This window comes from Gavialis gangeticus, unplaced genomic scaffold (assembly GCF_001723915.1).
Source record: "Gavialis gangeticus isolate Ggan-Ray unplaced genomic scaffold, GavGan_comp1, whole genome shotgun sequence".
Classification (NCBI taxonomy): Eukaryota; Metazoa; Chordata; order Crocodylia; family Gavialidae; genus Gavialis; species Gavialis gangeticus.
Window position 1 is genome coordinate 47,886,068 of NW_017729030.1, and position 16,171 is coordinate 47,902,238.

General features: G+C 43.0%; 1 protein-coding gene across 2 annotated transcripts in view; it reads right to left on the minus strand.

Annotated features, from left to right (window-relative positions):
- The window catches only part of SLC10A7 (solute carrier family 10 member 7), a 245,318-nt gene that overhangs the window by 106,766 nt on the left and 122,381 nt on the right, over positions 1–16,171 (minus strand). The gene's annotated exons all lie outside the window — the stretch shown is intronic.

Sequence of the window (16,171 nt, forward strand, 5' to 3'; positions counted from 1 at the left end):
TAATCTCCTAATATAAGGTCTCTCTCACAAATTAGGAGCACATTTCTCTGTTTCATTCAGATGATGAAAAGGTTTTTGTCCAAAAAAGATACTATTATCTTGGGCCATTATCATTGATGATTTGGCACCAGGTGCCACAATATAATTTCCTCAACCCTGGCCACTCTAACCAGAAGATTTAATCCAAAATCTATCAGAGTCAACTTATCAGGAAGGCACCAGACAGTCACATACCAGGCTGTTGCTGCAAATACTGCTACTGCAGTTGATTTTCCCTTTGCTTTCCATGGCCTCATTATCATCACTGATGTCATGTACCCTGTCAGAAGCAGTATGAGGATTGAAGGGGGAGGCATTGTTATCTTCAGCTTAGGTACTGTGTGTGCATGAAGAGCACAAGTCAGGTGGAGTAATTTCTATACCAACAGTGTGGAAAACCCTCCTTGACACAAATCAAAGAATTTAAACTCCGTTGCTAATGTTTTGCATTGATAACTGTGCATGTACTTTGCCCATTTTGTTCAACCCTGCTGATCTTTGTCTGTGTTGTGGAGCTATACTGCTGATCTTTATCCTGCTTAATTTTTCTTATAACCATCCATAGATGTTTACATTCCAGGTGACCAACAAAACTAGTGTTTAACTGGTGTTTTTATCAGTTGACTTAGGGAAGTCTGTGGGAAATATCCATTATACAAACTGACAGGCAAAATGGGAATAGAACAGGACTTGACCACCTCTAAACCTCCCACTGAGTTCCTGGGCTTGCAAAATAAGGTTGGTGCATTTCTTGAGCAAGACTGCCCATGTACTCTACACTTTGTGACAATTCATAGACATTCTATTAAAAATAGAAAGTTAACTGTAACATTTCAAATGTTGTCATTACAAAATTACAAATAAAAATGTTCTCTGCATTTTAAAAAGCTCATGGCCAGATCAGCCATCCCTCTTGAAATGAATGCAAAAGATAACATAAGAGTGATGGTCTAGAAATTATGCAAGAGACTTAAGACGAATGTCTTATATTCAAAAGCTTTTTAATTCTATGCCAACTATGTAGCTGGACCAATAAAAGATATCACTGTAAGAAATTCTAAATACAAAATGTATACAAGAAGAAATGATAAATGTTTTTATGTCCTGCTATTGCTTCTGTTGTTTTATTGCTGTTATAAGATTATTAGAAAAAATATTTTAAGCCAGTTTGCACTTAAACATTTTTAGCAACAAAAGTGGATATTGGTTAAAACTACACAACACCCTCCCCCCTCCAAAAATAACTCCAAACCTTGGTAATTCATAGTCCCTACACGAGGCACCAAAAGTACTAAGGATAGGATGAAAAGAGTTATTTTGGCATGTATTTCCTTGTAATATGATTGTATAATTCTGATCAGATTCTGAAAGCTGTTTGATATACGCACAGCAAGGAAACCTTATTCTTTTTGCCTTTATCTATTATACAGAAAAAGATTACTAGGAAAATACCATGCACTTTGTATGCTACCTTAACTTCCTATAGTACTTGAAGACGGAATAAAATTTGTTTTACAATGTAGTTTCCATTCAAAAGGCATTCTAAAGCAGTGGTTCCCAACCTTTTTAGACCACGGACCAGCAAACTGTGGGCCAGCAAATTGCAGACCAGAAGTGACAGGCATACTGAGGACTGGTAGCCAACCCTTTTTTATACTGAGTACTAGGACAGGGTGAAAATGGTTTATACTGAGTATAAAAATGGATTGGCTGCTGGTCCACAGTATGCTGGTCACTTCCAGACTTCTGGTCCGGCAGCCAACTCTCTTGCGGACTTGGCAGTCAACACTTCGCAGCCCGGTACAGGGCCACAGCACAGGGGTTGGAAACCTCTATTCTAAAGCATCTACCTCATCTTCTAAGGTGAAAGTTTAAAACAGACCAAGGTTGAATGCTCCTTAACGTAGAAGACAAGTGTATATGAACAATTAATGCAGTCTTTATTGTCTGTTTCATTGTTACTAGAAATATACTTGCTGGTATTATTTTGAACAGAAAAAGAAGAGCAGAAAGAGAAGTAAAGCTTATATATGTAAAAAGTCTTGCAGTATCTTATTCCTTATTCCAAACTGTTTCCCTGTGAAAATTTTCTAAGAGACTATTCCTGTAAGTGTGAATGACAGACATAATCCAAGTGACAGAACAAATATGTTTTGACAATGCCCGTTTTAAGTTTGTGCTTGGAGACAGTAGCCTTAAATTTAAACAAAAGGCATAGTCCTTTAACTGGTTATATTTGAGCTCCTGCTTTTCCATTCAGTATGTGAGGCCATGAGATACTGATTGCCTAGTGAAATGATTCTCAATCAGGGTGTCACAGCACCCTGGGGTGTCTTAAGACCCTTTTCAAGGGTACCAGGGAATGACTTACAATGTAAGAACTCTTAGGTATGCAAACATGATTCATGTCTGGACCATGACCCTCACTTGAGAACGAGAGATATGCTCGGGTGCGATGGGCTTCACCTCTCCCCCAAAGATAAGCATGTGTTCTCTTCCAAGTTGGCCGATCTCCTCTGGCGGGCTTTAAACTAGGCACATCGGGGGGAGGGGGATGAAGAGGACCAAGGGAGCCATAGAACACCAAACCAAGAGACACCCACAAGAACAGCCCAGCCAAGTCAGGCAACGAGCACAAGAAATATCCAGGTAAGAGACAGGGGCCCAAACAGTCCGGGGATGGGGGGAGGTGCATACACCCTCAGGAGGCCTTAAATGCCTCTACACTAATGCTCGCAGTATGGAGAACAAGCAGGAGGAACTTGCCCTCCTGCTAGCTAACACAATCCCAGACATAGTGGGACTCAATGAAACTTGGTGGGATCCAACGCACAACTGGGTGGTAAACATCAAGAGCTATAAGCTGTATAGGTGAGACAGGACAGGGAGGAAAGGTGGGGGTGTGGAGCTCTACGTCAAAGAGCAATACACATCCTCTGCAAACAGCACTGGGTCTGAGGTAGGGCAGATGGAGGTGCTCTGGGTCAGAATACAAGGCGGTCAGGGGGAAAGGGACCTAATGGTGGGGGTCTACTACAGGCCACCTAACCAGGGACAAGAGCTGAACCGGGAATTCTCAGGTCAGCTCACGGAGGCAGTTAAGTCGAGGGACGTGGTTATCATGGGTGACCTAAACTACCCAGACATCAGCTGGGAAGAGCAGTCAGTCAGGTCTGACCGCTCATGTAGGTTCCTAGTCGAGTTACAGGACCTCCACCTAACCCAGGAGGTGCACAGCCCCACCAGGGGTAATGCCTTGTTGGACCTGGTCCTGGCCACAGGCGACAACCTGGCAAGGGGACTGTGGGTGCTCGACCACCTGGGCAATAGCGACCATCGCCTACTGGAATTTACCATCCAGTGCAGGGTGTCAAAGGCCTGCAGCAAGGCAGCAACCCTGGACTTCAGGAGGGCAGATTTCAATGAGGTAAGGAGACTAGTCGGGGAGGCACTTGAGGTCCCAGAGGGGAGGGGAGTTGGGAGTCCAAGAAGAGTGGTCGTTCCTTAAAAAGATGATCCTCCAAGCCCAAAGCGTGACAATCCCCACGCGGATCAAAGGGGGCAAGAGTGCTCAAAAGCCCCCATGGCTCACCAAAAGCATCCATGAATACCTCAAAGCCAAAAAGAGACGTACACCCAACGGAAGGGAGGGGCCATCACTAGGGAGAATTATACCTCTTTGGCTCAAGATTGTAGGGGGGCTATTAGGAAGACTAAGGCAGAGATGGAACTGGGATTAGCGACCCAGATCAAAGATAACAAGTAGTTCTTTTTTAAATACAAACAGGGTAAAAAGAAGGTGCCAAATAATGTGGGGCCTCTGCAGGACATGATTGGTAATCTGGTGATAACACCAGGCGACAAAGCTAATCTCTTTAACAGATTCTTTGCTTCCATTTTTCTGAGCAGGGACAGGGACATCCTCCTGCACTGGGATACCGGATGTACCCAGGGGAGGCGCAGCCAGGCCCAGGGTCAGTGAGGACCTAGTCAGGAAACTTCTGGAGGGACTAGATGTGTTTAAATCAGCACGTCCTGATGATCTCCACCCCAGAGTGCTGAGGGAACTGGCAGAGGTCATTGCAGGACCCCTGGCACAGCTTTACAAGCACTCGTGGTGCTCTGGTAAGGTGCCTGATGACTGGAAAAGGGCAAATGTGGTCCCCATTTTCAAAAAAGAGAGGAAGGAGGACCCAGGAAACTATAGGCCCATTAGTCTTACCTCAGTCCTGTGGAAGCTTTTTGAGAAAATTAGCCAGGAGCACATCTGCAAGGGGCCAGCAGGGGAGTTTATGCTTAGGGGCAATCAACACGGGTTCATCAGAGGCAAGTCCTGTCAGACCAACCCGGTGGCCTTTTATGACCAGGTCACAAAAGCCTTGGACACAGGTGTCGCAGTTGACGTAGTCTTCCTGGACTTTAGGAAGGCCTTCGACACTGTCTCTCACCCCACCTCATTAAAAAATGAGGCGTCTGTGGTGTTGATGCCTACACAGTCAGATGGGTTGCAAATTGGCTGGAGGGCCGCACCCAGAGTGTGGTGGTGGACGGGTCATTTTCGACTTGGAGGGATGTGGGCAGTGGGGTTCCGCAGGGCTCAGTCCTCGGGCCCGCACTGTTCAATATCTTCATCAGCAATTTGGATGAGGGGGTGAAAAGCACCTTGTTCAAGTTTGCAGGTGACACTAAGATGTGGGGAGAAGTGAGCACGCTAGAAGAGAGGGACAGGATACAGCTAGATCTTGACAGGTTACAGAGGTGGACGGATGAGAATAGGATGGGTTTCAATACAGACAAGTGCAAGGTGTTGCACCTGGGGAGGAAGAAACAGCAGCATACCTACAGGCTGGGGAACTGCCTTCTCATCAGTGCAGAGGCAGAAAAGGATCTTGGAATCACTACTGATTCCAAGATGAACATGGGCCACCAATGCGGGGAGGTGGTCAGGGAGACTAACCACACCTCATCATGCATCCACAGATGCATCACAAGCAGGTCCAAGGAGGTGATCCTCCCACTCTACGTGGCATCGGTCAGGCCACAGTTGGAGTACTGCATCCAGTTCTGGGTGCCACATTTCAGGAAGGATGTGGACAGCAGTTAGAGGGTCCAGAGGAGGGCCACTTGCATGATTAGGGGGCAGCAGGGCAGGCCCTATGAGGAGAGGCTACGGGACCTGAAACTGTTCAGCCTCCACAAAAGAAGGCTGAGAGCAGATCTGGTGGCCACCTATAAACTTGCCAAGAGGGACCAGCAGGCAATGGGAGAGACCCTGTTCCCCCAAGCACTACCGGGGGTAAAAAGGGACAACAGCCATAAGTTGACTGAGAGCAGATTCAGGCTAGGTATCAGGAGGCACCACACTTCACTGTCAGGGCAGCTAGGAGCTGGAACCAACTTGCAAGGGAAAAGGTGCTTGCTCCTATCCTGGTGTCTTCAAAAGGAGGCTAGACAGCTACCTAGCTGGGGTCATTTGACCCCAGCATCCTTTCCTGCCCATGGCAGGGGTCGGACTAGATGATCTGCTTAGGTCCCTTCTGACTCTACCAACTATGAAACTATGATAAACCCAGAGATTTCAAATAAGTATGCACAGTGTTAAAAACAGTCTGACCTGTTGTGGTCTTCTGAAGTTCTCTGCAATAGAGGAATTCTTCTATTATTTCTCTATAGTCAAAAAAACAAGTGAAAACTAAGAGCTAGCATGTTGTGAAGGCTGTTTTGCACCTAAAAAGATTGAGAACCACTAGCCTAGTGGTTTGATTAAACATCCTAAGTACTGACTGTGCAGCCCAAGCAGAGGATGATGGCATCATCCACCATCTATGCCTACTGCAGGGACACTCATTACAGACATTTATTTCAATGCAATTATTTTTTTCACACATGATTTTTACTACAATACACTTGCAACTGCTCATATACACGTGGATATTGGAGCTTTATTGCCCCTTCTTTGCACAAGTATATATTTTAAATTCTCCTATACTATCAGAATCCAGCAGCCTGTCAATTTATTTAGCATTTATAGCAATGTCTTTCTTTGTAGTATATTCATTTTATGCATAGTCCATATTATACTTTTCTAAACAACATTCTCAAAACCAAAAAGTTCAATGCAGTTGAAGTCAGTAAGTCCTTGAAGAACAGTGGATCTAACAGAAGGCTCCCTAGCAATAAAGATATAGTGTTATGAATGAACAGAGTTCCAGAAACAGGTTAAAAGATGAAGCTAGCACAGGTTTTTTTTTAATGCAAGTGAGACATTTTCCTAATAATTCATACAAAAAAAAATCCAGATAAAATACAAGCTTCCTCCAAAGTGCAAGTCTCGGTGAACACATCTGTAGCCACAACCTTCAGGCCCACTCGGTCAGCAAGAATATTGTTTGAGGGATGTCATCTCTGTTAACAATTAAATGGTTTCTAGCTATCCAGTGCCTCACTGTATTGTATTTCCTTCCCATACAGACAGCTAAGACACCATAATGGCCACCATTCTCTGTCTGACTGAACACTTCCAGAAAAAACAAAGCCTACTCTCTCGCTATTTTGTAATGAATCAAGATGTACTGCTGATGGCTGAGGGATGTAAAATGCCCGATAGCTTGGAGAATAGCCCCAAGCTCTTGCCAAATTATGCACTTTAGCATTAGAGATCAGCTAGCAAAATGTACCAATTTTTCTTCCAATGTGATCTCTATCCCTCTGGAAAAGGAGAATAGACAGAGCTAAATTGTTAGGAAAAAACCCCTGATATCCAATGGAAAAAGAAGCCTCTCAAAAACCAGTAGTTTCTCAATGCCATACTATAATAGGGAGTGCTCAGATGAACAAAGTCAAGAAAATACATGGATTTGCAAGTGCAAATGAGTTTACTGAATGTAAGTTCGTGCATGTTAAGGTGAAATTTTCAGGCATATTTCTCAGTATAACCAAGTGAAGTGTCTAGTTATTAGTAACATGAGTCACAATTTTAAAAAAATGTTACTATTAAGCTACTATAATAGAAAACATATTATTGTCTTGTAACTACACAATTAACTTCTGTCATGCTTGTGTACACCGTGTACCCATCTGTAACTATTATTTGCGAGTCTGCAGAGTGAAATGTTTAAGTATTATAAACAAAAAGAAAAATGGCTTGTGTTTAAACACCTATTATTTGATACCTATATCATGGTAACGAGCATGCTTAGTCCAAAGTGCACTTATCAGGGTAAATCTACCTCTCAGATATGCATGTGTATCTTCTACTCATGTCAAAGGCACTCGCTGATCCCATCCAAAGGCAGATTTTAGCTTGTCATATACTACATATACTTCCACAGAAAAACCTGCAAACAGCTATCCAGTATTTAACTGCTGCTCCTATGGCAATAAAGTGCAGATAATTATAGCTGTAATTCTTTCAGTCTTTTGAACAGAGTACTTCAGAATGGTTTAATCAAATCTTTCTGTGCAATACATGTTGCAAGTAATGAATACAAATTAATGACCCTACCCTTTGTCCTCACAAAATCTCTGTCTTTCCTCTATAAAATAACATATGGAAACAAAATATTTCCTACCTTAAGTGTTGCCTTGATTTTATATGGAGGACCATAAACAGACAACTGTTAATTAAAAGAACAGATGAATGGAAGGATGACTACTTTCAATTTAAAAAAAATGTTCTTCTTGCTCATCACTTCAACTTGTTCTCTCATCTCAAATCTTACCTGTATAATTAAAAGTCACGGTCTAAATGTTATCAAAGTAGCTTGAAAGAAATAGTGGCATAACCTCTCTTTAATTAACACTCTACCGGAAAACAGTTCCTGTTCTCAACACTGAAAGTTCAGACTTTCTTTAAAAGGAATCTAGGAAGCTTAAATTCATATAGAAGTGGGACTACTTTTAACTAGGTTGTTACCAGGATCTTTTTTGCTTATTATGACTGAAAAATAGTAAAGATTTTTTTTCTCCTGTTTAGCTTTTTATTACAAAAATGGCTGTCAAGTAAACTGAACAGTTTTGGCATAGTCAGTTTATTAGCTTCTTATATCATTTGTCTAGGACTTTCACTCGCTAAAAAGAAAAGGAGAGCAACGTAACAAAAGTGGAGAATATGAATATTTTAGACTACAAACTGGCAGGAGACTGAGATGTAGGCAGAGAAGCTTTCTTTTATTTGGTGTATTACAGTAATACTGAGTCAATTAAATGAGACTTGAGCCTCCAACAGGTAATACACATTCCACACCCTTATTCATAAGAATACCTTTCGCTAAGAATTTAAGCTCTATTACAACATATAGATCAAACAATCTTAGGCACAGGGAATAGGCAATTTTTTTTATAAAGCCATCTGAAGGTGCTAACAATAAACTCCTATATCTGTTCTATCACTAGGATGAATATGATGGGTATACAGATGTTTAAATAATACGGTTAAGACATAGGATACAGAAATCTAGCATAATAACTGACTTTTAAAGCTATATATTAAGCCACTTATAGATTCTTAATAACCAAATATAACCAACACACTGGCAAAAATTGGTTTATAGCCACATCACAGGCCTCTTGATAAGAAAAACAAACTTGTGGAACACACTATAAGAAATATACAAATGCTTGCAAAATATTATTTTAACTCCATTAATTTATTTCCACTTAATTCTCTCATAACTGTTCCAGCTTTTTCTTTTGTGGGGAGGAAAAGATGCATAGCCCTACTGGAGCTTCAGAAATTTCCCTAATAGACTCACTGAAGAGCACACAAAACTGGTCTGCAATGGCCAGAAAATGGTATTTAGAGGTCTGTTTTTGGGAATTGGCTTGTAAATAAAGTAGATATTACATTATAATAATAGTCCAGGGGATTGGCAAGGATTAATTGATTTCTAAAAGCCTGTTTGTGACAGTTTCCTTCAAGGCCCACTGTGTTTGGAACCAGCAGACACTGTGGGCACACACAGGTTGGGAAATTGAAGAAATGTTCCACAGGATTCCATAACATGAGATAAGGTGGCATTAGGTCACATAGCCCAACTGCAGAGTCTCCAAGATTTCCAGTTTTGGTGAACAGACCAAATTAGGAGGACCAGTAAATAACCAAATTAAGATGTGTGCATGTGATGGGTATGGGAAACAGAAGAATACGCTGACAGAACAGAATGTGTACAGTATGATGACCACAGGGAAACCAATCAACGATGCCTAGAGATGAAGAGTCATCTGAGGAGAAAAAGGATATAAAAGGATTTTAGAGCAGCAAAGGGTCACTGAAAGGGGAACCCGAGCCCATCAGGCACACAGAGCACACCACCTGCCTGTCTCACCCACCCACCCACTGGAGGGGAGGCGGCGGGGGGGGGTTGGAAATTGGGTCTTGGCCCTTGACCTCCAGGCTGCTGACAGTTGACTTTCAAGAAAGAAACACAGGTTAAAGCTCGCATATCAGCCAGATGTACCACTCTGTTACAACCTTAGAACTGGTAGATATAGAATTGTTTGCATTATTCTTATCTGCTGTCACTGTGTATCAATAAAATTCACCTATTAACAAATGGAGAGGTCGTGATCAGTCCGAAGGTTTGGGTCCACCCAGAACAAGGTATTTGGGTCATAAATTCAGGGCCAACTGTCTGGGGTCCCTTTAGAGACAGTCTCAGTTGCCTCTTAATGGAATAGAAAGTGGATACTATGAACATAAGGTATTTTTCCTGTTCATCTTGAAGGAACCACAAGAATCCAGACCACAGAATCTCTGGAAACTTGTTTCATCTACCTAGACAGAATAATAAAATAATAGAAAAGTAGGGTTGGTACATACTTCTGGAGGTCATCTAGTCCAAACTCTATCATCCCTATCCAAACCACTACTTGCATGGTTCCCATCATCAGAGGATGCAAAAGCCTCACAAATAACGAATTTATCTTCATAACCACTGTGTGAAGTAGCAGATATTTACAAACTTTATACAAGGCAGCTCTGAAACAAGGTTAACTGCATTATCAGTACCAGTTTCTACATCTCTTGGAGCCAGTCTGTTTCAGCCTAACCTGGCAAGCAGTTTAATTGTACATCACTTGCCAAAGCGTCTGTAGATTCTTCATTCTCCCAAAGAGATTGCCTACGTGAGAATGCAGAGGAATTTCTCCAGTTGGAAAGTAGCTCATCCCATTTGAAAAGGGAAAGAATATCAAGTCTCTGATTGTAACACAGTGTTGAGGAAGGCTGAGCAAAGCACTGCTATATAAAAGAGTTTGCTAGAAAGACTCATGTTTTTTTTAAAAAAAACACCTCATCATTTAGCTCAGATTATAGGATCAGATTATGTTCTTATAATTTTAACTCAGATTATAGGCATATGGCACTTGAGTCATCAATAGAGACTGAGCTCTTGATCTTTTTAAACTGCCTTTGTGCATAATTGCAGATAATTTCCCATAAACATTACTTATGCAGACCTAACTTCTTCCTAGTATTTTGAAGAATAATGTATTCTGCTTTGTCAACTACTGTGGTTCACAGTGCAGCTACTATGCATGGATATAGGGCATCTTCCCCCCCTTCCCCCACAAACAAGAGGACTTCCTGTAAGGATTCATTCATAGAAAGAAATGCAACATGAAGTGTTGAGGTATTTCAAATATAGCATGAAGTTACTCCATAGCTCAAAAAGTTAACTACAAAATACATTAGAGCATAGTTGGTCAAAAACTACAACACATTACAAAAACATTTCTTCTCTATTAAAACATTACATCTTTTATGCTAGAACATACTTTTACAATTGATTTCAATGAGAGGTCAACATTTTACCTATGTACACTCATATAAACAAATCCCATCCCATTTTGCTGACGGAAACCTGAAGTTGTTTCATACCAATTTCTTCCTAAACAGATTAGCATGGAGGGTCTGGTCTCCTGAGTGCAGGGGTTTAAACTCCCTGTTTGGGAGAGCCCCTTGGCTCTGCCTGCAGGAGACTGATCCTCCCCAAGCCTGGCAGCTCTGCCTCCCATTAAAAACCTGGGGCCAGTGCCAACAGTCAGATGATGTCGGCACTGGGCTGACTGGAGACCCAGTATTGATTGCAATTGTTGGCACTGGGCCCCAGGCATTCCCTGGTGTGTGGACATGCCACATGTTCAGTTTAAGGTGCCATATAAACTAGTCACAAACATATTCCACATTATATATTATTTGTGTATCAACATTATGGCTGGTTTGCCATTTTATGGCACCTCAAATTGGGTGACCATGTGGCACCAGGCTGGACTCACAGCACATGCTACTCACACCAGAAATGTAACGTGTCAGGGGCCTGAAAGACTGAAAACTTCCTACTGCCCATTACAATTCAGACTGTACCCTGCATTCCCCTCCCTTCCACCAAAAACAATCACAAATTTGCCCCAAAATAATGCAATTTATTTTATAAGATCAGCTCTGGGTTTTTTTTACTTGTTGCCTAGTTCCTGAACTACTCCTGCCTACCTGCATCACATGTGATAGGCGCACTGCTCCCAATTTTCCCAAATTTGTAGTAAGGCAATTTTGATCCTCCTAGAAGAGTTCTCTTTAGTAGTCCTTTTGTGTAGTGTCCCTGTCTGATCTGCATTTATTCAGAGCCAGCTGTTCCACTGACCCCCTCTCTGTCTCTGGGTGCCCTGAATTACCCCTTGCTTTGAAGTATAATCCCATGATTCTCCCACTCTCATAGAAGAGTACTAGGGTACAGACCCCAGCATGCTAGATGTGAATCTTCAATGGATGCAGCAAGGTTTGATGCCTGCAATTCTTCCCTCTAGAATCCATGAAAATACAGTGACATAAAAAGCGCCTTTTCAAAGCAGGTATTTAGTTTTCATTGTAGGAATCAACAATGGGAATCAGAGTATAACAAGAAAAGGATTCTGAACAAAATAAACAATCCACACACTTCTATCTCACTTGACGTTTAAGCAGGCTTATGTGCATCCAGACACCATTTCTGTGGCTGAGATGACAGACAGCCTGCACCCCTACAGTCTCTGTGTTTCTCCTCTCCCCATTCTTCATGGAAAAATCTTTTATCCTCCTCCAAGTTTCTTTGTCTGTCTTGGGCCAAGTGTACTTGGTCAAATTGGCTTATGCATCTCACCACAGGGGGTCAGGAACAGACTTCACAGCAGTCGATCTCAGTATTGTCCTTTAGGTATTGGTGAACGAGGGCTAGAAGAAGCATTTGCCTTCCCTGTGTACATGTTGGTCAGCTTATGACTGAATTAACCCTCAACAATCAAATAGCATCTATTAAAATTACAGCAAATCTTCAAAAAGAGCATGTACTACTAACAAAATATTACAGGCCTCTTTCAATTCTTCTTCTTTACAGGAACTAACAGAAATAGCACCCAAGCTGACAGGCTCAGTAGATAGACAATGGGGGTGCCTGTAGACTTGTGAGACGTCTGCTCCAATGCGCTGTAATTACAGTGTGTTGGAGCAGACTTGATTAATTAGCATGCTCCAGCAGCCTTGGCATCTCATGTGTTCAGCATCCCCATGCTTCAAAATAGTGGTGCAGGCAATTTAACTGTTGAATGAGCTTTAGATACAGTGCCCCCACTGTCATTTGGAGCGTGGGATGCTGAATACACGAGACATTGCAGGCACTTTAATTACCAAGATCTGTTCTAATTAAAGCACCTCCCCCTGCCCCTGGAGCATGTGTAAAGATGCCCTAGGAGACAGTCCACTCTCTGATCTGCAGAACCTACAATCGTGGTGGTAAGCTGCAACATATGAGTTGGATTTAGGACTCAAAATCATCTCATGTGGCAGCTACCAAAACTTCCAGTAGACAGAAACAACTTTCAATCTCAGTACATGTTCAAGGCTCTACCACTCTTTATGCAATGCCCTAAGCTCTCCTTAAGGGTTAATGGGAGGGCACAATACATTTTTACAAACTGGGCTGAATCAGGGCTGAATCCTTTGAAGTTCTCACCTATTTGGAATTTACACAGATAGGGTCTCCCACTCTCTAACCACAGTCAGACATGCTTGCACATTGCTAAGTCTGTTGCGCCCTAGCCTAAAAGGGACAGCTCCAACTAACCACCGATGCTAAATTTAAAAAAGTTAAACAGGTATCAGCCAAACCTAAATTCCTTTCTAATTCAATGTTTTGTCATATACATGAATTCCCCACAATTACACTGAGTACTTACATTCACTTTTATATATACACACATAAACATATATATACACGCGCACACATACACACACACATATACATATATATATTATTTTGCCATTTTATGTCACCTTAAATTGCGTGAACATGCGGCACCATTGGCTGGACTCACAACACATACTATATGTGTGCTGTATACACATATATATTTTTTATTTTATTTTTTTCCTCCCCTCTGCCTCTGTGAATTATTGGCAGGGTTTTAACTCTCAGCCTTCAGGTCCACAACACAGATTGTGCTAGTCTGGAGACATATCCGTGTCCTATAAGAAGTGCAAGATTGGAAGTGGTCTTTCTGGACAACTGAGTCCTGACCCTTTTTGGCAACATGCATTCCCATTAGGAATGCACTGATAAAAATTTTTTTGGCCAATATCAATGGCCAATTATTGACCAGCTGTATCGGTTGATACCAATCCGGTTGCCAATATGCAACCCAGCAGCTTGGAGAGCAGCATCCATCTCGCAAGTCTGCTGGAGGCATGAGGCATGTGAGAGGGAGTGGACAGGCGCTGCACAGCCAAGGTGGGACAGGGCGGGGCAGGGGAAGGAGCCGGCGATTCATCTGGAGGAGGGTGCGAGGAGGCTCACGTCACTGCACGTACCCCAGGAGGAGGCATGAAGGGCACATACCCTCCCCCCCTGATCTGTATGTGGGGCAAGGACAGGCTGCCGCTGTGCGCTCAGGGCCATGTCTGTGCTGGGCTCTTCCCAGCAGCTGCGCTCAGGCCAGGTGAGGCAGGTGGCGGGGCCTGTAGCTCCCCCTCGCAGTGCTGCAGTCCCCCCCTCCCCCCAGCACCACTGCCGGAAGAGCCCAGCACAGCCCTGGCCCCAGGTGTGCAGCAGCAGCCCACCCTCACCCTGTGCACAGATCTGGGGGGAGGGCACAAGCCACCCATGCCTCTCCTGGGGGTGCATACAATGGTCGGAGCTGCACCCTACCCTGTCCCAGCTGTGCCCTAATTTCTGCTCCAGTCCCAGCCCCACTCCCTTCCTCACTGCCGGGACCTCGATCTGGCCCTGCCACCACATCCCCTCTCCCAGACTTACCATTCGGACGCTGCTCTCCAAGCTGCTGGGCTGCCTTTCTGGCCGTGTGCATGCTGCGGCTCTGCACGTGCATGAGGCATTATTGGCCACATCGGCCAAAAAAAGCCAACTGCCAATAATGTCAATTTGCCTTTTATTGGTGCTGATACGATATGGACCGATGTTTCAGTATACCTCTAATTACCATGTTGTCATGTAAATAGCAGGTATAGTTGTATCTTTCCTGGTGGATTAGAATATCTGCTTCACAGAAGGAGTGGACAGATGATGTCAGAGAAGCTGTGACAAAGGGTGCTGACAGATGTAGAAAAAAACAAAACAAAACAAACAAACAAACAACACACTTTAAAGGAAGCAGCAGCACGTTACTTTGACCCAGCTCTGCAGCACTGGTATAGCTCGGGCACTTCAGTGGGGCTTTTTAGCGCTATCTAAAGCGAATTCAAATCAGGTATTAGACAGAAGTGCCAAAAAAGCCCCACTAAAGTACCCAATCTATATAGCCACTGGGAAAGCCAGGTCCAAGTAATACAATGGCTCTTCTGGGCATGTGCTGGGCTCGGCGCAGTAGTGTGCTGAGTTTAAAGTAAAGTACCATTTTGTTTTGTTTTCCATGTCTGCAAGCAGCTGAGTGACTACGGGTCCTTAATCCTGAATGCATCTTCCCTGCTATGATCTTTGACTTTGAATGATTCTCTTCATGGAGACAAGAAGATAGGTGAGAACTGGGAAAACAGGATAGAGTTAGATTTAAAAGTGGTGCTCTTCTGAGCAAGGGAGGTCAACCGATACCAAAAGAAAGATCAGGTCAAGAAGGCAGAAGTACTGTTGCCTTTAGGACCTAAGCAAACCTGTAGCAGCAATGAGATCAGACAAGAGGGATGGCATTCAAGAATCTGCCATTCTCCCATACATTTGTAATCTTCTGTGATTTTTCACTATTTATGAATAAGAAATTCCTTTGCCAATTGTGCTTTTCCTTATTTTTCTGCTACCATGATTCTTGACAAGCATAATAAGGAAATACTAAAAAAGGTCATGTATGTGGGGGAAACATACTCAACTAATGGGGGCTCAGTAGACCTGAGACACTTATTTAAGGATGTAGCAGGTTTGAATGTCAGGTGCCACTGCTGAAGAAGGAATTAAGGCTGAAGTCTGCACGTAAGAGTGCACTTGAGATAGCTAGAGCTAGGATCAGTGACTAGTCAACCATACAGACTCAAGGCTTTTATAAGCATGTGGGATTTGATGGCCAGATCCAATTACAACCGTTTGGGGTCAGCCTAGAGACAGAAACTGGACAAGACCGTGTCACAAATATCTTCCACTTCAATTAAAGAGGTAGTTGATGGTTCAGCTTTCACACACAGAACCAGCATACACATTGCATGTGGTTACATTAATAGCTGTGAGCCAATGGTGGAACTCCAGGCTTTCTTGCTTTCTCCTCCTATCTGTGTGTGCTGACTATGGTTGAGAGGTTATAATGTGAAGAGTCAAATTTAACAGCCACATCCCTGTTTTGATCACCTGCTAAACCCAGAGAGCTGGCATGTAAGACATGGGTCCACCCTTGTCCCCAGCCAGCCCTGGTTACCATCTACATGTGTGTTGCAGCAGAGTAAATAACTCTGCCACAGAATAGTACTTGCATTGAGCAATATCATCCTACAGTGGAGTTAATTAGTTTACTCCGGCTTAATATCACTGCTTGTATAGACAGGTGATGCTTTACTGTGGAGCTAATTAGGCAACTGCAGTAAGCATCTCATGTAGATGCACCCAATGAGAAATAATCCTAGTCTTGACTGAAGGGAACAGAGCAGGACCCCTTTTATATATAT